Here is a 24483-nt window from a genome sequence, read left to right on the forward strand (position 1 = left end):
TTCTGCTTGACTCTGACCTGTTTTGTGTCTTTCTGATACAAGCTGGAAGAACACACAGAGTCGTGTTAAAGAAGCAGCTGTTGAAAATCACACTGAGGCCGTCCATTCACACTTGGTAGAACTACACTGCAGGGAGTGTGCGGTTGGGGCGCACGCTGGCCCTTCCCGGCCCTGCCGAGCATTCCCTAAGGCAGGCATGCACAGAGACTTTCATTTCTGTGTTTCCTGCTGCAGTATACATGCTACATATACTCGGAATATATCCGGAAGTTCCTGAGGCCGCCTCCGGAAGTTCCCGAGTCCATGCTTCCTTTTGAACACGCACTTGACTGTGAAATAGAGGAATGGCAGGGTGCCCGGAAGTCACTACTACGGGCTTCGCAGGCCAGAGAGTGATCAAGCAAACCCAGACTGGGATTCTACATGGCTGTGGACTTTGCCATTTGTCATGTGAACACGGTACACTTTGCTTTTGTTTGTTGCACAATCTTTTTTTTTCTCCTTTTTTTAAAAAATATTTTTATTTTCTATATTCTTTGTTTACATTCCAAATGATTTCCCCTTTCCCGGATACCCCCTCCCCATATGTCCCATAAATCTTCTTCTCTCCATCCCTTCTTCAATCACCTCCCTCCTTTTTCTCTGTCCTTATATTCCCTTCCAATGCTAGATCAATCCTTTCCAGGATCAGGACCCTCTCCATACTTCTTCATGGGAGTCATTTGTTATGCAATTTGTGCCTTGGGTATTCAGAGCTTCTGGGCTAATTAATATCCACTTATGAGAGATTGCATTCCATGTGTATTCTTTTGTGATTGGGTTACCTCACTTAGGATGATAGTTTCCAGATCAAACCATTTGTCTAAAAATTTTGTGAATTCATTGTTTCTAATTGCTGAGTAGTATTCCATTGTGTAAATATACCACATTTTCTGTATCCATTCCTCCTTTGAGGGGCATCTGGGTTCTTTCCAGCTTCTAGCTATTATAAATAAGGCTGCTATGAACATAATGGAGAATGTGTCTTTATTGCATGCCGGGGAATCCTTTGGGTATATGCCCAGGAGAGGTATAGCAGGGTCCTCTGGAAGTCTCATGTCCAGTTTTCTGAGGAACCTCCAGACTGATTTCCAGAGTGATTGTACCATCTTACAGCCCCACCAGCAGTGGAGGAGTGTTTCTCTTTCTCCACATCCTCACCTTGTTGCACAATCTTATGCATGCTGGGAAAGTACTCTTCTGCCATGACATATGCCCAAGCCCAGAGCAGGGATATGGTTGAGAGTGAAAGAGTCCATTTAATTGTGTTAAGTGGTAAAAACAGATCATGGCTACATTAGCATGTAGGATCGGTATACAGAGCAGAATGAACTCAATATAAAGCCACTATTGTGACTTCTGGGGCTCTGGGGAGGTCTTTGAAGCAAAATATTTTTGGCACCTCTTTTTCCTCACTGCTGCTTAAATCTCATCACCACTGATTAATTTCTCTGAATTAAAAATTCTCAGTCAGGCATAATTTGTGGCTGGAGGATAGTTGCTACTGTCTGACGATAGTTTTCCTTATTGTACCTATGCTGTGGTTGGCCTTTGATAGGTTTAGGATTGGGATTCTTCTAAATGCAATAGGACCATGCATTCTTCATAATGCAGAGGAACAGTCTTCTAAGAAGAGTGATTTTCCAGCGCAGTGACTCTGGGACATGGGGGGTTGGGATCCCTTCTTAGACTGGACACTTTCTGCCTTTGACTCACATGTGACAACACGGTCAGAGTCTAGGGAATGAGAAGACAAGCCACAGACTCCGAGAAAGTATTTGAAGAAGACGTGCCTTAGGAAGATTAAGGAAGTCATCCAAAGTCTAGAAAGAACACTTAATGCTCAGCAGTAAGAAAGATCATTGATTGCTGATAAACGGACTGCTCTGGTGCCTGACTTCAACAGTGGGGCAGCTGTGCACAAGGGCAGGGGATGTGCAGACGCTGTACGTTTTGCTAAGTCTTGATACAAACTGAAACTGACTTCAGTAAATTCATTTGTCCCAGGCGTGATGGCGCATGTCTATGATCACAGCACTTGGAAGGCTAAGGCAGTATTGCCGTAAGTTAGAGCCCAGTGTGAGCAAAGAAGACAGGTCCAGGATAAACAGGGCTCTAGAGTAAGAGCCTGTCTCAAAAAACACTCGAGCAAAAGTTAAGTTGATTTATAAGAAGATACAAAAAGGGAAACAAGTCCATTATACCTCTTATTGAAGGATTTCTTGAATGGTAAAAATAAAAAACATGAATCTGAGGGTACTTAGGCGAACATTATTACCATCTTTGGGACATGGCCTGCACTAACTTTACCCTAGTTGATTAGGGCATGGTTGGGAGCTTCAGAAGGTGATTATAGCCCCCTAATGTGTTGGGACAAGTTAAGAAAATTATTCAATCATTCACTCATTCATCCATTTCACCAGCCAAATTTAACTAAGTTCTTAGTGCTGGGCAGAGTCTTTTGGAAAATGGACCAGAGCTCTATCTACATTTTGGCTATTCTCTTATTTTCATGAGTGAAAACACAGAGGTAGAATGCTGTCCCAGACAGTTTTGTGTCATTTTGAGACAAGCTACAGCCTTTTGGGAAGAGGGACTCTTAATTGAAAAAATGCATTCACAGGATTTGCCTGTAGGCAAGTTTGTTGTACATTTTCCAATTAGTGATTGGGCTGGGTCTTTGTGGTCAATGTGGATGCCCATTGTGGGTGACAGGTATCCCTGGGTTGTATGAAAAACCAAGCTAAGAAAGTCCTGGGAGCAAGCCAGCACTCCTCCATGGCCTCTGCGTCAGTTCTTGCCTCCAGTTTCCTGCCTTGTTTGAGTTTCTGTCCTGACTTCTTTCAATGATGGACCTGGAAGTGTAAGCCAAATAAACCTTTTGCTTTCCAAGTTGCTTTTGGTCATGAGATGTTTATCACAGGCCTAGAAATCCTAAGATACATGCTATCCATTGTATGCCTATAATCCTAACATTTCTGAGGTAGTGGCAGGAAGATTAAGATTATATATAGGGAGTTTAAGGCCAGCCTGGGCTACTTGTGAGCCCCAATCTCCATAAAACAAAACAATATCACATGGGTGTGTCTCTTACATTCAGACTTCCATAGACTGCAAGACCTGATGGAATTCCACAGTGATTCTGTGATGACAGGAGTTAGGAATTGGCTAGTCAGTTTAAGGACAGGGCTGCAAAAGCAATACTTGCAGAAATGCCCTTTGTTCTGTTGCCAGGAATTCCAGAGAGAGCTCTGGTTTCTTATGTTCTCCCAAATGGTCACCTCTGCCTAGAGGCTATACATGAGAGTGGGACTCAAAACTCCATTCTAGACTTTAGTTCCTCTGGTGAACAACTTTGAAACTGGATTTCTGGATGTTCATGTTGGAGATGGATTGCATCTACTGCCCAATTTCAGCCTATCTCCACTGTATTAGTCAGGGTTCTCTAGAGTCACAGAACTTATGGGTAGTCTTGATATAGTAAGGGAATTTGTTGATGACCTACAGTCTGTAGTCCAACTCCCCAACAATAGTCAGCAGCAGCTGTGGATGGAAGTCCAGGGATCAAGCAGTTGCTCAGTCCACAATGGAAGTGGGAAAAGAAGAGAATGTCTTCCTTCTTCCAATGTCCTTTTGTAGGTCTCCAGCAGAAGATGTGACCCAGAATAAAGGTGTGTACCTTCATGCCTGGATTTGGGACTTGCTTTGTCCCAGATGACCTTGAACTCAGGAATCTTCTTGCCTTAGTCACCTGGGACTCATAGCCACTATGCCTCAAGATCTGCATGCCAAGATCCAGGTCAGAAACTTGTATCTCCCAATCTCAAGATCAGGATCACAGGTGAACCTTCCAATTCTGGATTGTAGTTCATTCCAGATGTAGTCAAGTTGGCAACCAGGGATAGCCACTATATCCCCAAATGCCCAACATTGGCATCTGCATTCTGCTAACATTTTGTTTTGTTTTGTTTCGTTTTTTGGTTTTTCGAGACAGAGTTTCTCTGTATAGCTCTGGCTGTCCTGTAACTCACTCTGTAGACGAGGCTGGTCTTGAACTCAGAAATCTGCCTGCCTCTGCCTCCCAAGTGCTAGGATCAAAGGCGTGTGCCACCACTGCTTGGTTCTGCTAACATTTAAACCTAAGCTACACAGTGTCAGTTTCTTCCAGAGTTTGTCCTGCTGGCCATTGATTTCAGACTTCAGGGACAAATACATATGTCCAAGAAACAATCACTATCCTCAACTCTAGGGACACCAATTTGTCTGGTCCAGCAGGTGTCTCAGGGTGGTCACTGCTACACAAAGAAGCAGCAAACTCAGTGGCTTTGACCTATGCTTAGCCTGGAAAGGCCTTCTTAATCTTGTCTCCTTCTAGACAGTTGTAATGAACCTCTAGTTCTTCCTGAAGCAACATTGGTTGAAACAGTAGATAGTACATAGAATCCCATGTAAAGACTGGTTTGCAAGGAATACTTTTACACTTAAGACAAAAATAAAGTAGCTCACTGAGTAGCCCAATACTGAGGGGCTGTAACTCTCTGAATCTGAAAAAATAACTCTTATGGTTATTACTATATGCCAAAGTTTCTTGATTGTTTGTTATGGGTGAGGTGTGTATGTGTCTGTGAGTGTGTGTGTGTGTGTGTGTGTGTGTTTTCTGTGTCTGTGTGTCTGTGTGTGATGTTGTGGTTTTTGATTTAAGGTAGGGTCTCCTGGAGTCCAAGCTATTCTTAAAGTCCCTTTGTAGTCAAGACTGGCCTTCTACTGCTCATCCCCTTGCCTCTACTTCCCAAGTGCTGAGATTATAGGCACTGTACTGCCACACCCAGCTACCCAGCTGCCAAATGATATTTGTTTTTAGTTTATGATTTGGGGGAGGAGATTAAGAACTACTTTAGACAATAATAACCATGCCTTCCTTCCCTTTCAGTTTCCCCTGGTTCCCACCTTCAAAGTCCTTATATCAGGAAGTCATTCCTGGCTTCTGTTTTGCTACACTGAGCTGCTGCTTTTTGAATGTAATTTGTTCTAACCTGGTTTTCTATGCATACTTCTGCACGTCCATGTTTTACTGTGGTGTGTTTCTTGATACTCATGGTAATTCTTATGATTAAAAAGAGTTCTCTGTTTTTGGAGGAGAGAGAATGTGAATATTTTATACAATCCTTTTTGTGAAATCAGCCTTTAGTTTTTGAGTCTTTCAGACATAACTCTTGTCCTTCTGAGACTCTGAAAATCTGTCATGATGACAAGGCCTAGTCTACTTAAAGTATCTAATAAAAAAATGTATGTAAAGAGATCTGGGCTGAGATTATGGACACTGGTTTGTATGTTCTGGAGGCCATGATAATTCCCCTGTGTGGGTTTGGGGGAGGCTGGCAAGGCTGCTCTTCCTCTCACCCTCTGCAAATACACTTCTCTTTGCCTTGAAACATTGTACTTTGGAGGAATTTCTGGAACAGAAAGTTAATAGCCTTTGCTGGTCTTAGAAGGAAATTAGACTGTTACCAGAAACACCAGGGAACAACTAATGGTAAGGCAGCCTGAACAGAGGAGTGGTGATATCATGAAGAGGGGGTTGCTGAGTGGAGGAACAGAAGGAACAGGAATGTTCTGTTGGCTAATGGATGTCTGATATGGAGAAGAAAACCCAGAGCCTGTGGCTGTGGGCTCCATAGGTGCATTTAACCCTTCAGCCATGACTTGGATAAGTTACTCACTACCTGCTGTCAACAAACCACATTGTAGTATCCATACAGGCTAAGCTTGCTGTTTAGAAAATCGCCTTTACGTTCCTTCTCTAGTGTCCCCAGGAAGAACAGTGGGGACTCAGTTTTGTACACAGGAATGATCAATTAGAATTTTCCAAATGTAACTCTGTAAAGATTATTTCTTAAAAAAAAAAAGCACAGAAATTAAGTGGATGCAAGGATTCTTGAAAGACATAGGCTACAGGCACAGAATGGAATTGTTTGTTTTGGTATTATTTATGTGGGAAAGAATTGTGCAAACTAACTAGAACGAAGTGCACATGTAATGGCAAGGCCACTTTATTGAGGGCTACAGGTGTGCCTTTGGCAACTCAGTGTCCACGAACCTCTTAGCACACAGCTCTTCATGCTGGCAGCACTTTGCAAATATTTGTTGAATCAATGCACTGGGGAAAAAATGCCAAATTCGGTACAGTTGAAAGGAACCCCGAGGAGTCAGACTGTGCTTCTGCTATCTGATCCTAGATATAAAACGATTGTTTTAATTGTCTGTGACAGAGTCTCACTCACTCTGTAGCACAGGTTAGTTTTGAACTCCTGACTGCTACCACTTCAGTCTCCCAAGTGCTGAAATCATACACTACAGGCTTTTTTAAATTGGTGGGACACTTTGTAAATTTTGTACTTGTTAGGCAAGCAGTACACTATTGAACTGTATCTCTAGACTGAGGCATTGGGAATGAATTAGACAGACATATTCATGTGGTAGGTTTCTTCTTCTTGGATTAGATTTTAATATGGAAACAAAAGAATACCCCAGCACATACCCACCCCCAAACTGCTCTACCCTCCCTTTCTCCTTTCTTGAAGTGACTATGTCACTTTGGTTGGCCTGGTGCTCTTAACTTTCCTCTCTTCCCTTAGTCCTTCTCTTTCTTTTCTCTCTTTTTCCCCTTCTTGGTAGAACTCACATATCTTAGGCTGGTTTTAAACTCTCGAATCAGTTCTTAGACTCCTTTGCTGCAGTTGCCTTGAGATTGGGTCTCATACAGCTGTTCAGGTCAGTGTGGAACTATGTAACCTAAACTGATCTTGAACTCAGGGTGATCCTTCTGCCTCAGCCATTTGAGTTCTGGGATTACAGGTGTGAGCTACCATGCTGGGTTAGGTTCCCAGCATGGAACATTCTTGAAGGTCTATGGGATTGGAATTCACAAGCAAAGTTCTCAGCTTTCAGAGACCCTGACAATGAGGACACATGACTTGTCAAGCACTTTGAGCAATCAGATCAGGTGACAAGTAACCAACCCTTTAGGTAAGGCAAGCACAGAAGAGCCAGTTGATACCAAGCCAAGAGGTTGAAAAAAAAATGCTGCCTGACAATTTATATTCCTAAATTGGCAAACACATCTGATCAGACACAAAATCAATCTCTTTCCCATCAAATCAGGGAACAATGGATTAAGCCAAAAGCTGTTCCTATTTTTAGGAACAGGATAGGCAAAAGTGGTAGATTCTGAAAATCTGAGTGGGCAAGATGGCAGTGCTCCGGGGCTCAAGCACTGTTAGAGAGCTTGCAGAACTACAGATGGTGTTAGTGACTAAACATAGACAATGTGTAAGGAAATGATTATTTTTTAATCAATAGTGGCAATCATTCCAGCTTGATAGTAATAATTCATTGAACTACAAGTTGGTCTAAGTCTAATTCAGCAGGGTTCAGATCTTGGGATTGCATTCAGGGTGTTCACTGTCTGTGAATATGTTATTTTATGGGTATCTTTCTTCACGTTTTGATTTGTTAATGAAGTGTAACAGTAACTAATAACAATAAAATACATATGATGCCTCCTAACTGCACCCCATACGAAAGATTAAAACCACATTGAGATATAAGGTGCTGAGATAGGACATTGATTTGTTCAGCAATGATTGTCAAAAAATTTATATTTTACTTCTTAATATCTCATTATTATTGGCAACTTCTTCCTGACCTAGTCTTGTTTAAAAATAACTTTTCTATTTTAAAAGTAACACACACAGCAGCAAACTTGGAAAACAAAGAAAAAGTCAAAGGAAACAGGTCAATAAGTCAATTTAAATCTTGCTTCACGGTGACAGCGACCATTATACTTGGCAAGGCCCTTTGCTGTTTTTTCCATGTGTATTTCTCTTATGTTGCTTGATTAAAAAGTATAGCACAGTTTGTTTGCAACTTTGTGTGGGTTTTTCTCACCTAATGGAATGTGGGGCAGTTGGCCCACATCAACAGAGACTCTGGATAACATCTGAATAACATCAAAGTGTATATAGTTCTGAAGCTCCTGAATCCTGCCTTGCTGTGGTCCAGTGGAAATGCAGCCCCTTCCACAGTGGCTTCACCAAGACCCAAAGCCATTCTTTGCATTCTCAGTGGAGGGTCCTCCTCTGAGGAATGTGAAGCTGATGATGCCAAGTGTATCCTTGACCTTCTGGGCAGGATGCAGAGAGCTTCTATTTTCTCAGGCTTCTTCCTGATAAGGATGATCAAACAGTGAGATTCAAGATTTATTACTCAGGAATCTAGTTTATTTGCAGTTGTTCATGCTTTTATTCATGTGTTGATCCTTTTATCCATTTGCTGTCTTATTTTAGAAACTCACCACATGAAACTGTATCTACTAACAAAACTCCAAAGACTTCATGTCATGCCCATTTTACAGTCACAAATCAGCCTTTCTATTGAGTTAGCAATTGTTATGTTATGGTTTATGCTATGTAGTGAAGAAGAATATCTCAGATTTGTCTAATATTTGCAAATATTATCAATTATCTAACTCTTAAAAAAGTAAGTAAAACATATTTATGTAAAATTTGATTTCTGTCTTTTTATTTATACTTTTTAGTAAATATCCAATTTTGTTTTCTTCTTTGTTTAAAACAATTTTTTCTGAAATGAATCAGTTTTTTTAAACTCCTGAATCTATTAGACTCTGATTTCTTCCATTTTATAGTCTATACTTATATGAATCCTAGAACCTTATGATTATTGAAAATGATAAATTATTTCTAAACCATGGCATAAGATAATAACAATCTTCATGACAATAACTGGTTCTCACATTCATCATGAATACTTTCTATATTTTATTAATTTCTCAAAATAAACTGAACAAAATAAGACTATTGTGACTCCAAGTGAGAATTATTTTATCTGATTTTTTTTCCCTTTGAGATACAAGTTCACTTTGTAGCAACAGCCTGGAACTTGCTCTGTAGTCGATTTGAACTTCAAACTTATGATCCTCTTAGCCTCCCAAGTGCTGCAGACAGACATGTGCCAGCATACGCAGCATAAGTCAGGTGTGTCTTCTGCAATCTCCACTTGAGTTCTGGAGTTCTAGTCTACTTCTCTTGATGATCTTTGGACTAAGGGTTATTTTTACATTTTTAAATAGGGGAAGGGCTAAAAGGCATATATGAAATATAAATTTTCATATAATAAATAAAACTTTCTAGAAACACAATGCTGTTCACCACCTGTAGTTTTTTTCATGTTGGAATAGCCTGATAGTTATGACATATGTTGCAGGGCATCAGAGTTTAAAATACAGGAAGTTTGTTGAACTCTTAGAGAAAAAGAGTCACTAGGAATAGAAGATATAAAGGACAGTATACCACAGCACTCACACATATAGACGTGGAGATGTGTTAGTTTACCATTCCTCTTGGGGCCTCACAGGCCCAGTCAACTCAAATAATGCCTATGTGGACAGAGACACACTGCCCACTTGAGGTGAAATTTATGATTCAGTAAAAGCAATGATTATTTGAGGTAATAGGTTGCACATGTATAAATGATCAAAATATCTTAGAGCCACATGAAAAAGTAGCTATTGGCATCCAAATATTGAAAAAACAAAATGGAGGCTCTATAAATTCTTATAATTCAACCAAGGTCACATAGCTTACATATTGGGAACTGCCATTGTAACCCAGGGTCCTTTGATTTCTAAGATTTATTTATAGCACAGTCTCAACACATTCAGTCACCTTGTAACCCCTATGTATCATAGATCTGTGACAGTCTTCACTGATTCAATAAATGCTATTGATAGTTCTTTTCACCTGTAAATGCCACATTCAGCTTTGTGGAAAGATAAGCTTAAATGAAATGGAATACTGAACTCACTGCTTAGCTCTAAGAACCAAAGGTAATTACGTGATGTAATGTAATTGTGTATGAGAAATCAAACATGGTAAATCCAAATTAGATACATTTACATTGAAGCTGGTGGCCTTCGGAGACTAAGTCTAGACAAACTTTTAGAAAAGGTTCTACACTAAATATTACGGTTTTCAAACTTTAAAAATAAGCCAGTAGCCAGTGAAGCAGCAACTAGGAAACTCTTTTTTACCTACCCACAACTTAGCAATACATTAGTTTTAAAAAGATTTTTTTCAAGTTATTTATCTTCTTCTATGCTTAAAACATATATAAATACAGCTGGAGGGGAATTTCACAGTTATAAACCATTAACATTGACAACCAATCAACAGCAGCAAGCAGAAACCAAGGAACAGTGGTTTGGAAGGTAGGGTACAGAATGTGAAAAACACATTCATTGTCCAAGCTAATCCTGACGTCATCAGCAATAATGAGTCCTCAGTGAAGAAGATACGTTGTTAGAGGAGATAGAAGAAGAGAAGAAAGCAACACTGGTTCCAATGACTTCTTTTTAGTTAGGGGTTACTTGCTACTTTACTTAAATACTGGCTTCTTTTTTGTATCTTTACTAGAATATATTAATTATATATTTAAATGGGTTTCATTATGACATTTTTTTGAATACAGTGTATTTTGATCTTACAAACAATCCTTAAACCTTTTTTTCACAACTTATTGCTTTGTCCCAGCTCCTAACTCCAACAGCTACCTCTGCTAACCCAATGGCAGTTCCTCTCAGGGCAACAAGTGGGCTGAAGGCAGAGCCACACCTCTCCTACTGTTTCTGAGATTCAGTCTCCACCCCCCAGTCTTATTCCCAGCTCAGTAGCTGGGAAATTGCTGTGGTCTCCCTTTTCTCTCTGACCTCATTCCCAGTGAATCACAAAGACCTTCTCCTTCAACCTTTCTCCCCCCCAACTCATTCTAGCTACCCAGCCTCTAACACAAGCAGGTAGGTATTCCCTGCGAACACACCATCTGAATAGGCCAGGAAAACAGGCAACATACAACCATCACACTCACTGAAAATCCAGAGAGGAAACAGAAACCAAGGAACAGAGCGCCTATCCAACGAAGACAAATCCAGAAATCAGCACCTAGACTTACAATAATCCCAAACCCAGATGCCAAGATGCCAGAGTAAAAACACAATCAACAAAAGCCAGGGAAGTATGTCTTCACCAAAGCCCAGCTATATTTTTGACTACAGCAGGCCCTGAATGTAGTTAAAACACAAGAAAGGTCTTAAAAATCTTATGATGATGATAACATCTTGATTATTCCTTAAAGAAGAAACAAATAAACCCCTTAATGAAACCCAGGAAAACACAAATCCACAATTGGAGGAAATGAATAAATTTCTTTTTAAAAGGCCAAGAAAAAACAAACAGTTGAAGGGAATGCATAAGATCTGAATGTTCAAGACATGAAAATAGAAATAGAAGCAATAAAGAAAACCCAAGCTGAGGGAATTCTGGAAATAAGAAATTAAGGAATTTAAACAGGAACTACAGAGGCAAGTCTCACCAAAAGAATGCAAGAGATAGAACAGAGACACTTAGGCATTGAAGGTATGATAAAAGAAATGGTTATATCAATTGAAGAGAATATTAAATCTAAAATATTGTTGACACAAAACATCCAGGAAGTCAGGGACAATATGAAAGGACCAAACCTAAGAATAATAGATATAAAGGAAGGAGAAAAACCCATGTCAAAGACCCAGAAAATATTTTCAACAGAATCATAGAAGAAAAGTTTTCTAAACTAAAGGAGGAGATGCCTATAAAAGTACAAGAAGCTTATAGAACACCAAAAAGATTGGATCAGAAAATAATGTCACTTTGCCAAACAATAATCAAGACACTAAATATAAAGAACAAAGAAAGAATATTAAAAAACTTCAAGGGAAAAAGACCAAGTAACATATAAAGGCAAACCTGGTAGAATTACACCTGACTTCTCAATGGAGAATTCTAAAAGCCAGAAGGGCCTGGATAAATGTGGTACAGACTTTAAGAGACCACAGCCCAGGGCTGGAGAGATGGCTCAGTGCTTAAGAGCGCCGACTGCTCTTCTGAAGGTCCTGAGTTCAAATCCCAGCAACCACATGGTGGCTTACAACCATCCATAACAAGATCTGACTCCCTCTGCTGGTATGTCTGAAGACAGCTACAGTGTACTCACATATAATAAATAAATCTTAAAAAAAAAAAAAAAAAAAAAAAAAGAGACCACAGCCCAGACTACTATACCCAGCAAAAGTTTCTATCACCATAGATAGAACACGTTATTCTATGAAAACGTCCAATTTAAACAATATCTATCTACAAATCCAACCTACAGGAGGCGCTAGAAGGAAAACTACAACCTAAGAAGGTAAACTACACCATAAATAATATGACACCAATAAAATCAAAAGAAGGGTAGTGTGTACCTACATCACCACATACCACCACTACCACCACCACCACCACCAAGAAAATAATAGATATCAACAATCATTGGTCACTGATATCTCTCAATATCAATGGTCTCAATCCCCCAATAAAAAGACACAGACTAACAGAATGGATGCAAAAAACAGGATCCATCTATCTGTTTTATACAAGAAACACCCTGGTACATTAATGATAGACAATCACCTTAGAGCAAAGAGTTGGAAAAAGATATTCCAAGAAAATGAACTTAAGAAGCAAGATGGTGTAGCTATTTTAATATCTCCTAAAAGAGACTTCAAACCAAAGCAAATCAAAAGAGATAGGGTAGGAAGGACAAAAGAAAACTCTACAAAGATGACATTTGAATTCCTAATATATTTGCCTCAAACACAAGTGTGCCTGTTTGTACAAACTACAAAAGGGTAGTAGAAACACTGCTACAGCTTAAATCACATGTTGTCCTTCACATACTGATAGTGGGAGACTTCAATACCCTACTCTCACCAATGGATAGGTCATTCAAACAAAAACTAAACAAAGACATACTGGAGCTAACAGAAATTTTAAACTAATTGACCCAAACACACACACACACACACACACACACACACACACACACACACACACAAATGGTTTTACCTAAACACAGAATGATATTTTTCTTGCACCTCATGGAACTGTCTTCAAAATTGGCCATATACAGATCCATCTATCTGTTTTATACAAGAAACACCCTGGTACATTAATGATAGACAATCACCTTAGAGCAAAGAGTTGGAAAAAGATATTCCAAGAAAATGAACTTAAGACGCAAGATGGTGTCTCAACAGATACAAGAAAATTGAATTAACTCCCTGCATACTATCAGACCACCATGATTAAAGTAAAGGGATATTGACAACAACAGAAACAACAGAAAACTTACAGACTCATGGAAATTGAGCTACTCGCTACTGAATAAATAATGGATAAGAAATATAGAAATTAAACACTTTCTAGAATTCAATGAAAACGAATATACAGTATACTTAAACACTGTTAGTGGTAGTAAGAGGAAGGTTCATAACACATACACACACACACACACACACAAACACACACACACACACACACACACACACACACACACACACACACACACGCACCTTGGAGAGATCTCATACTAGTAATTTAACACCATACCTGAAAAACTTCACCATACCTGAACAATAGTTCTTAACTTGTGTGTCATGACCCCTTGGGAGTCAACCAAAATTTTCACAGGGATCTCATATCAGATATCCTGATTCATAAAAGTAGCAAAATTACAGTTACGAAGTAGCAATGAAAATAATTTTATGGTTAGGGAGACTGTCACCAAAACATGAGGAAGGAACCTTATGTATTAAAAGCTTACAGCATGAGTAAGGTTAAGAGCCACCGCCTTAGAACACACACACACACACACACACACACACACACACACACACACACCAAAAAGGAGTAGAGGGAGAGAAATAATCAAACTGAAGTTCGAAATCAATAAAATAGAAACAAACAAAATAATACACAGAATCAATAAGCAAAGAGTTGGTTCTTTGGAAAAAGATCAACAAAATAGACAAATCCTTATCTAAATTAGCAAAATCAGAAATGAAAAGAGGGACATAACAACCGACACTGAGGAAATCCAAAGAATCATGAGAACATATTTTAAAATCTGTAGTCCAATCTAAAAGAAATGGCTATTTTCTTAAGAGCTACCAGTTACCAAAATTAAATCAAGATCGGATAAACAAATAAATATACCTATAAGCCCTAGTGAAATAGAATAGTCATTAAAAGCTTACAACCAAAAAAATTATACCAGAGTTTCAAAAAAGAGTTAATGCCAATATTCCTCAAATTATTCCACAAAATAGAAACTGAATGAACATTGCCAAATTTATTATATGAGGCCAGTTTCTCTTATATCCAAACCACATACAGACTCAAAGAACAAGGATTACAGATCAACTTCCTTTAGTAATGTAGATGCAAAATTACTCAATAAAATACTTGCAAACTGCAGTCAGAATGGCTAAGGTCAAAAACTCAGGAGACAGCAGGTGTTGGCGAGGATGTGGAGAAAGAGGAACACTCCTCCACTGCTGGTGGGGCTGTAAGATGGTACAACCACTTTGGAAATCAGTCTGGCGGTTCCTCAGAAAACTGGACATGACACTTCCAGAGGACCCTGCTATACCTCTCCTGGGCATATACCCAAAGGATTCCCTGGCATGCAATAAACACACATGCTCCATTATATTCATAGCAGCCTTATTTATAATAGCCAGAAGCTGGAAAGAACCCAGATGCCCCTCAAAGGAGGAATGGATACAGAAAATGTGGTATATTTATACAATGGAATACTACTCAGCAATTAGAAACAATGAATTCACAAAATTTTTAGGCAAATGGTTTGATCTGGAAAATATCATCCTAAGTGAGGTAACCCAGTCACAAAAGGATACCCATGGAATGCAATCTCTGATAAGTGGATATTAATTAGCCCAGAAGCCCTGAATACCCAAGGCACAAATCGCATAACAAATGACTCCCATGAAGAAGTATGGAGAAGGTCCTGATCCTGGAAAGGATTGATCTAGCATTGAAGGGGAATATAAGGACAGAGAAAAAAAGGAGGGAGGTGATTGGAGAATGGATGGAGAGAAGAAGGTTTATGGGACATATGGGGAGGGGGGATCCGGGAAAGGGGAAATTATTTGGAATGTAAACAAAGAATATAGAAAATAAAAATATTAATAAAAAATACTTGCAAACTGAATCCAAGAACACATCAAAAAGATCATCAGTCATCATCAAGTAGGCTTCATCCCAGAGATGCAGGGATGGTTCAATACATGAAAGTCAATAAGTGTAATTCAACATATAAACAAACTGAAAGACAAAAGGCACATGATTATCTCATTAAATGCATGAAGGCCTTTGATAAAAATCCTTTGTGATAAAAAGGTCCCAGAAGGATTAGAATATAGGGACATACCTAAACATAAAGGCAATTTGCAGCAAGCCTATAGCCAATGTGAAATTAAATGGAGAACTCAAAGCAATTCTACTGAAATAGGGAAAAAACAAGGTTTTTCCACTCCCTCCACCTCTATTGCACTTGAGGTTTTAGCTAGAGCAATAAGACAACTAAAGGAAAACAAGGAAATACTAATTGGAGAAAAGGAAGTCAAAGTTTCAATATTTGCAGAAGATATGATAGTATATGTAAGTGACCCTAAAAATTTCATTAGTGAACTCCTACAGCTGATAAGAACTTACAGCAGAGCAGCTAGATACAAGATTAACTAAAATAAAAAATATAATCAGTAGTCCTCCTATATACAGATGACACACCAACTGAGAAAGAGATTAGGGAAACAAAATCTTTCACAGTAGCCCAAAATAATATAAAATATCTAGGAATAAATCTAATCAAACAAGTGGAAGATCTATATGATAAAAAAGTTAAGACCTTGAAGATACTGAAGAAGATATCAGAAGACGGAAAAATCTTCCATGCTTATGGATTGGTAGGATTAACATAGTGAAAATGGCCATCCTACCAAAAGCAACCTATGGATTCAGTGTAATCCCTATCAAAATGCCAACTCAATTATATACAAACCTGAAAGGATTATTCTCAGCTTCATATGAAAAAACAAAAAACCCAGGATAGCTAAAAACAATCCTGAACAATAAAAGAACTGCTGGAAGTCTTGTCATTCCAGATTTCAAGTTGTACTACTGAGCTTTAGTAATAAAAACCACATGGACTGGCATAAAAATAGACATGTCGATCAGTGGGACAGAAATGAAGACCCAAACATAACCCACACGCATATGAACTGTAGAGAGAGGTGTTGTTTCTCTAATTAGTTCTTGATTTGGTCAATATGGAAGGCAGAAGCTAATTACTGGGCAAAAGGAAAATGGTTGGACATCTGGGACCCAGGAGGGGGAAGAGCAGATGCAGGGAGAGAAGGGGAGAGCTTCAGGCCAGGCTTTGGAGCCATGCATTGGAAGCAGAAGAAAGCCTCAGTCATGGAAGGCCTTGGGGCACCTAGAGCCTGCAGCATCTGCCTCGGGCAGGGGCCAAGGAGCCAGCTAATAGCTGATATGCTTAAACCAGGAGATTCAGTGCCCAGCAACTGTGCTATCTGGCTATTTTTAAAATAATTAAACTGCCTAATATTTTCCATCTGCGGAGCAAAGGTGGGCAGAGAAAGAGGGAAACCGGGGCGAAAGCTGGCAGCTTGGAGAAGTTAGCAGAGAGGGGCTGATGGAGTGCAGAAGGCAGCGCCTGGATTTCCCGCGTTGGGGGATGGTTGAGATCAAGTTGGAGCAAGGAGAACTGGGAGAGGTCAGGGAGGGGGCTGTGGCACCAGGCCAGGAGGTGGCGTGTTTTTAATATTACTCGGAACATATGAACACTTGATTTTTTTTTTTTTAATGAAGAAACCAGAAATAGACACTGGAAAAAAATATGGTAGCTTCTTTAACAAATGGGGCTGGTCAAACTGGATGTTGGTATGTGGAAAAATGCAAGTAGATCCATATCTGTCACCTTGAACAAGTGGATCAAAGACATCAAAATAAAAGAAGGTTCACTGAACCTAACAGAAGAAGAAGTAGGGAATAGCCTTGAACACATTGGCTCAGGAGACAACTTCATAAACAGAATGGATAGTGCAGGCACTAAGAGCAACAATTAATAAATAGGACCTCATGAAACTGAAAAACTTCTGTAAGGCAAAGGACACTATCAACTGGACAAAGCAGCAGCCTACAGAATGGGATTCTTAATCTTACATTTGTCAGAATGGCTAAGATCAATAACACAAGAGACAGCTCATGCTAGGAGGATGTGGAGCAAGGGGAACATTCTTCCATTGCTGGTGGGAGTGTGAACTCATACAGCCACTATGGAAAGCAGTGTGATGGTTCCTCAGAAAACTAGGAATCAATTTATTTCAAGACTCAGCTATATCACTCTTGGCATATGCCCAAAGGTCACTCCATCCTACTACAAGGACACTTATTTAGCCATGTTCATTGCAGTTTTATTTACAATATCCAGAAGCTGGAAACAACATAAATTGTCCTTCAACAGCAGAATGGATAAAGAAAACGTGGTAAATTTACACAATGGAATATTCCTTTGTTGTTTAAAAAATGACATCATGAAATTTGCAGACAAATGGATAGAACTAGAAAATAAATTTTCCTGAGTGAGGTAACCCAGACCCTAAAAGGTAAATATGGTGTTTGTTCATCTATATTAGCGGTTAAGTAAATGATAACCAAGCTACAGTCTGTACACCCATAGAGGTTAGATAAAGAGAAAGGATATATGGCGGCATTTGTGAGGTGTTGTGAAAACCTAGTGAAATGGAATCTATGAAGGTGATCCTAATGGGACTATTAGTAATGGGGACTATGGAGTCTCAACTGACCACATCTTATAGCTAGGCAAGGCTTCCAGTGGTGGGATTGGGTTCTTTCAATTGAGTTGTTGGCCAAGAGATCCCATGGAAGTCCTCAAACAACCCAGGTTGTTGCTAAGACAAACAACTACTGTCCAAAAACTGCAGCAGGGCCTCATTGCTGAGGGTAAAACCGTGATAACTCATTGAACATGGACAAGATGAGTTGGTGCCTATATGGAGACTTTTCGTTCTAGTCTCTTTGGTATGGGAAGGTACTCTGCAAACTACCAAAAGAGAAATGTGGACAACAACCTAGCTATAAATCCATTGAGTTACAATCTTTAGTCTGGAAAATATGCTAAAGAAATGGTGGCCCAGAACATGTGGGAAAAGGTAACCGAAGTCTGGTTTGATTGAAAGCACACACCGCAAGAAGGAAGCCACACACAATGCTCCTTGGGTAACCAGGAGCTAGAGACTAGATAGCCCAGAGATCTAGGGCAAAACCAAATACTACCAGTCTCAAAAAATTAATAAAATGATTCCTAAAGATATTCTGGTATACCTATAGATCAGTGCCTTATCCGGCCATCATCAGAGAAACTGATGGGAGCTGATGCAGAGAGCCACAGGCAGACATTATGCCGAAAGTGGGAGGTCCCCGTCACATCTCTCCTCAGACAGAACACAGAAGAGGAAGAGGAAAGATTGTAAGAGTCAGAGGGGACGCAGGACACCCGGAGAGCAAGACCCTTTGAATCAACCAAGCCAGGCATAGATGAACTCACACAACCCAAGCAGCAAGCACACGGGTCTGCACCCGGTGTTCTTTGTGTTATTATAGCTGCTATCTTAATATATTTTATTGAAATGCCGACTATAAGAATGAATGGGTCTCTGACTCTTTTTTTATTCAATATATTCTTTTTTTATTGATATATTTTTTATTTACATTTCAAATGATTTCCCCTTTTCTTGTGCATTCTCTTGGGACTCTTTCCCTCCTGTTGGGTTGCTAGGTTCAACTTTAATATGATAGCTTTTGCTACATCTTATATTTTTACTTTGTTATGGTTGGTTGTTATCCTTTTGAAGGCTGGTTTATTTTTATTTTTTATTCTATTGAAAGGTAGAAAAGGGAATAGATCTGGAGGGAGGAAGGTGGGAATAAACTGGAAGTAGTAGAGGGAGCAGAAACTGTAATCAGGATACATTGTATGAGAAAAACATCTATTTTCAATAAAAGGGAAAAAGGAAGGAAAAAAAAAGACAAGCCAAATGTTGTGGCATATGGCTTTAACCCCAGCACTCAGAAGGCCGAGGAAGGGCAATCTCTGAGTTTGAGGCCAGCCTTCATAGTAAGTTCCAGGCCAGCCAGAACTACACAGTAACATTCTGTCTCAAAAACAGACAAGTAAAAATAAAAAAGGATTAGTAAATATATGAAACTCCAAATTCTCAATATGAAATACAAAGAAGAATGCAATCAGTACATTTGTGCTTTCAAATTATTTTTGATGGTCTGGAGAGAGAGAGAGAGAGAGAGAGAGAGAGAGAGAGAGAGAGAGAGAGAGAGAGAGAGAGAGAGTTGTGGTGTGTGTGTGTGTGTGTGTGTGGTGAACACATTGGGAAAAAGTAAAGTTAAAGTGAAGATGGAATTGAAAAACTAAGCAACATAACCAGAAAACTCAGAATCAAGGAAAGATAGAATATTGGGATTTGAAAATATGGTAGATGAATTGAACCATTCATGCAAAGAACATGGTTTAAAAAAAAATCCCAAGACTATTGAGCAACATGAAAAAAAAAAACAAAACAAACAATAACAAAACATCCACCAACCAACCAAATAAACAAAAATAAATCTCAAATCAATGAATTGTAGGCACAGAAGGCTGCAAGATCAATGTCACAGACCAGATCTTCAACAGGATCATAGAAGAAGATATGACCTATACAGATATAAGAAGCACACAGAATGCTGCACAGATAGGGGCAGAGGAGAAATTCCTCACTGCATATTGTAGATAGAACACTAAAGATACAGATCAAAGACAGGGTATTGAAAGCTGCAAGAGAAAAATCACCGGTTACACATAAAGGTTCCCCTATCAGAATGACAGTTGACTCAGCTCAGTGAAAACCTAGAAAGCCAAAACAACTTGGAGAAATGTATTCCAGGCTCTAGAAGATCACAGATGCAGCCCAGATGACTTTGCAAAGCAACACCGTCTGCCATAGTAGAAGGAGAAAGAAAAACTTTCCATGGCATGAACAGGATGAAAGAATGCATATCTATCAAGCCAGCCTATGGACAAAGGTGAAAGCAATACTTTGGGCTGAAGAGATAAACACAGCACAGAGGCTACAGAAAGAAAACTGAAACTGTAATTACTGAAATATTTACCCTTATAGCCACGCATAAGAATAGGTCACACCCTATAAAAATGTTCTTTTGCAACATATTGTCAACAGGCACACACACACAGCACAGAAAACCACAGCTGATAAAATGCGGAGGATCTGTGACTGTGTGGTTGGTGTCCAGTCCCAACTTCTCTAACTTTAATCCAATTACTGCACCTTAGCCTGAGGGGTCACTTGCAGAAGAGGGGCCAAAAAGATTGTAACAACCAGAAGAACAGAAGTTTGTTGTGAGATTTTTGTCTTCTAGAAATGTCAGAGAACTTGCACCCAAGATATCTCCTCAGCATGGCTGCCTGAACTTGAGCAAAACTTAGAGTTCTCGACAAGGAACTACAGGAATGCTGAGCACAGACGAGACAGTCCTCCCCAGAGAAGAGCCTCCCAGTTGGTTACCTAATACCAAGTGGTTAGCCCCCAAATTATACACATACAAGGAACAATTATATGGGCTAAGCAGCATATATTTATGTATATATACATCTCTCCCTCTCTCTCACACATTATATTCCAGCAATTAAGGAAACAGAGGATTTGAATTTCAGAGAAAACAAGAGGTACAATGGGAAGGGTGGAGGGAGAAAAGGGAAAGGGGAAATGACATAACTATATTTTAATTTCAGAAATAAAAGTTAAAATGATACTCAACAAAAAATCCTTTAATAAAACTTAAAACACACACACACACACAGACACACACACATACACACAGACACAGACACAGACACACACACACACACACACACACACACACACATGGTTATTTCAGTAACTCTCTATCTTGATTAGACAGGTCATCTGGACAAAAACCAAACAGAATGTAGCACTAGAGTTAGATGATATCATACATCAAATGGACCTAACAGATATCTATAAAATATTTTACCCAAACACCAAAGAATATACATTGTATTAAATAGCCCATGAGGTTTTTCTAAATAGACCACATACTGGGACAGAGCAAATCCTCAACAAATAATTTGCTTTTTTGTTATGATAAACACCATGACCAATAGCAACCAGGGTAGGAAAGAGTTTAATCACTGGCTTGTTCACCTCTCTCGGTCTCTGTCTCTGTCTCTGTCTCTTTCTCTTTCTCTGTCTTGTCTCTGTCTCTGTTTCTCTCTCTCATTCTCTCTTGCTCTCCCTCTCCCCCTTCTCTGTCTCTTTCTCTATCTCCCTTTCTATCTCCTTCTTCCTGATTTCCTTCCTTTTGCCTTTTCTTTTTTAATGAATATTACTTCTTCCTTTTTGTCTATCATATATTACATCCTGACAACACTTTCCCCTCCCTTGCCTTCTAGTCCTGCTCCTACTTCCTTCTCCCCCAGAGCCACTCTCTCTGTTTCCCTTCAGTTTGTCTCCCAGGGATATCAACCAAACATGACATGACAAGTAACAATAAGACAGGGCACAACCCCCCATATCAAGGTTGGACAAGGCAACCCAGTTGGAGAAAACGGGTCCCTTGAGCAGGCAAGAGTCAGAGACAACACCCACTCCCACTGTTAGGAGTTCTGCAAGAACACCAAGTCACACAAGTATAACATATATAGAGGATCTAGCTCAGATGCACACAGTGTCTGTGACTGTCAATTCAGATTCTGCAAGCCCCTATGAACCCTTCTTAGTTGATTCTGTGGGTCATGTTTTGGTGGTGTCTTCTACCCCTTGGCTCCTACAGTCCTTCCTCCCCATCTTCTGTGGGGTTACCCTGGCTCCTCCTAGTGTTTGGCTATGAATCTCTGCACCCATCAGTGCCTCTCAGATGACAATTGGGCTAAGCACCCATCTGTGAGTATAGCACAATATAATTAGGAATCATTTCATATAGTGGAATTTCTTGGGGGCATTAGAATAATGCCACAAAGACTTATTAATTTTGTTGTAGCTTAGGCTATTTTCCAGCTAGCTCATCTAACTTAATTAGTCTGACTATTCTAGGCCATGTCCCACCAAGTGACCCATTACCTCTCTCTATCTCCTGGTAGATCCAATCTCCTCTGTGTCCCGTTGGCAAATCTTCCAGAGCCTGATCCTTTTCCCAGAGACCCCATCTCAGACTGGAAGTTCTGCCTTCCCTATCCTGTCCAGCTATTGGCCATTTATTAAACCAATCAGCAAGTGAGGATGGTCTATGCTTATGAAAATGCTGAGGCAGGTGATGATTCATAAGAATAACAATTCCACAATCCGGCCAGTACTAGGTTCTCTGCAGGCACAGAATTAGCAACTGAATAATACAAAGACAACCACAGTGCACCCCAATAATTCATTGCCTTCTCCCCTCAGTCTTGTTCTGGTTCTATTCTGTATCTCTGGGCTATCCAACCTCTGGTTCCTGGCTACCCGGGCAGTGTCAGGCATGGGCTCTCTCTCTCATACTGTGGACCTCAAGTTGGACCAGTCATTAGATGGCCACTCCCAGAAGTGCTGTGCCACCATTACCCCAGCACATCTTTCAGGTAGGCAAGGTTGTAGATCAAAGGTTTTATGGCTGACCTGGTGTTCCAGTCCCACTGCTAGAAATCTTGCCTGGTTATAAAAGATGGTTGGTCCCGACTCTGTGTCCCCCATTAGTAGAAATCTTTGCTAGGGTCACTCTTACAGATTCCAGAGAGGTTCCACTGCACTAGCCTTTTACAACAACCCCTAACTGTCCCCCAATTCCAGTCATGTCTCCCAGTGGTCTCCCCACTCCAAACCACATTCCTCCTGTTCCTATCCTTCTAGTCCAGCAGCAAAATCTTTTCCGTTTCCCCTTTACAGGGAGATCATGCATCCTTTCCCCAACCCCCTTCAGCTTGCTTTCTTATACTACCCAAGACTACCTACTTACGCAGCAGTGGATGGGACCCTACCACATCAGTGATTAATCAAGAAAATGTGCCACAGACAGTCCCAAAGGCCAGTCTGATGTAGGAAATTTCTCAATTGAGGTTTCCTCTTTCCAGATGCCTCTAGTTTGTATGGAGTTGATTAAAAAACAAAACAAAACAAAACAAAAAACAAGATCGTACAAACAAACAAATAGACAAAACTCAAAAACTGGCACATCCAGGTATCCTATGTTACCACAATATGACAAAGCTTATAATCAACAGCAAAAAAATCTCCAGAAATTACCCAAATTCATGGAGAGTAAGTAATAGGCCTGATTTAAATAAAAGTTCTGAATGATGAATGGGCCAAAGAGTAAATCAATAAGAAAAATGTAAAAATTCCTGTAAATAATATAACTCAAAGGTTTGAAAAATAAGAACATATAAAATTCAAATCTAGTAGACATCAAGAAATAATAAAAAAATCAGAGAAGAAATGACTGAAATAGAAACAAAGACCAAAGGTACAAAGATTCAGTCAAACCAAGAATTGTTTCTTTCATAAGATAAATGTGATCAAAAGTTTCTTAGACTAATAAATAACAAATAAAAAACTGGATTTAAGTCAACAAAATCATGCATGAATGAGAAGACATTACAATAGAAATAGAATAAATTCAGAATACCATAAGGGAATAATTTACAAATCTATGCTCCATTACGTTTTCAAACCTAAGCCACCAAAATAAAATCAAGAAGAGATCAACAACTTAAACAGATCCTTCAAACAATGGAGCTCAAAAAAGTAATAAAATATCTTCCAACTTAAAAATAAAATAAAATAAAATCCCCAGCCCCAATAGATTCTGAACAGATTCTATCAGACTTTTGAAAAGACCTACAGTCAATAATTCTTAAATTAACACAATAAATAAATAAAAATAAGAAGATAGAAAGAAGAGAAAATAGAAACAGAAAGAACATTTCTAAACCTCTTTTATGAAGTCAGTATTACTCAAATACCAAAGGCAGCTAAAGACTCACACACACACACATGCACACACACACACACACACACACACACACACAGAGGAGAAAACGGCAGGGCAAGATCCCTCATGAACACAGATGCAAAAATCCTCAATAAAGTGCCTGCAAATGAAATACAGACACACACAACAGGATCAGTCATTTATCACTATCAAGTTGGCTTTATCTGGGACAGGCAGAGAAGGTTACACCTTCACAATGTAATAAACCACATAAGTGGACTTAAAAACTAAAAGCAATGATCATTTCAATAGATGCAAAAGGGGAGAAAAGCTTTTAACAAATTGTAACATGACTTCATGATGAAAGTCCTAGAGAAAGCAGGACTAGAGG

Source organism: Apodemus sylvaticus, chromosome 4, assembly GCF_947179515.1.
Source record: "Apodemus sylvaticus chromosome 4, mApoSyl1.1, whole genome shotgun sequence".
Lineage (NCBI taxonomy): Eukaryota > Metazoa > Chordata > Mammalia > Rodentia > Muridae > Apodemus > Apodemus sylvaticus.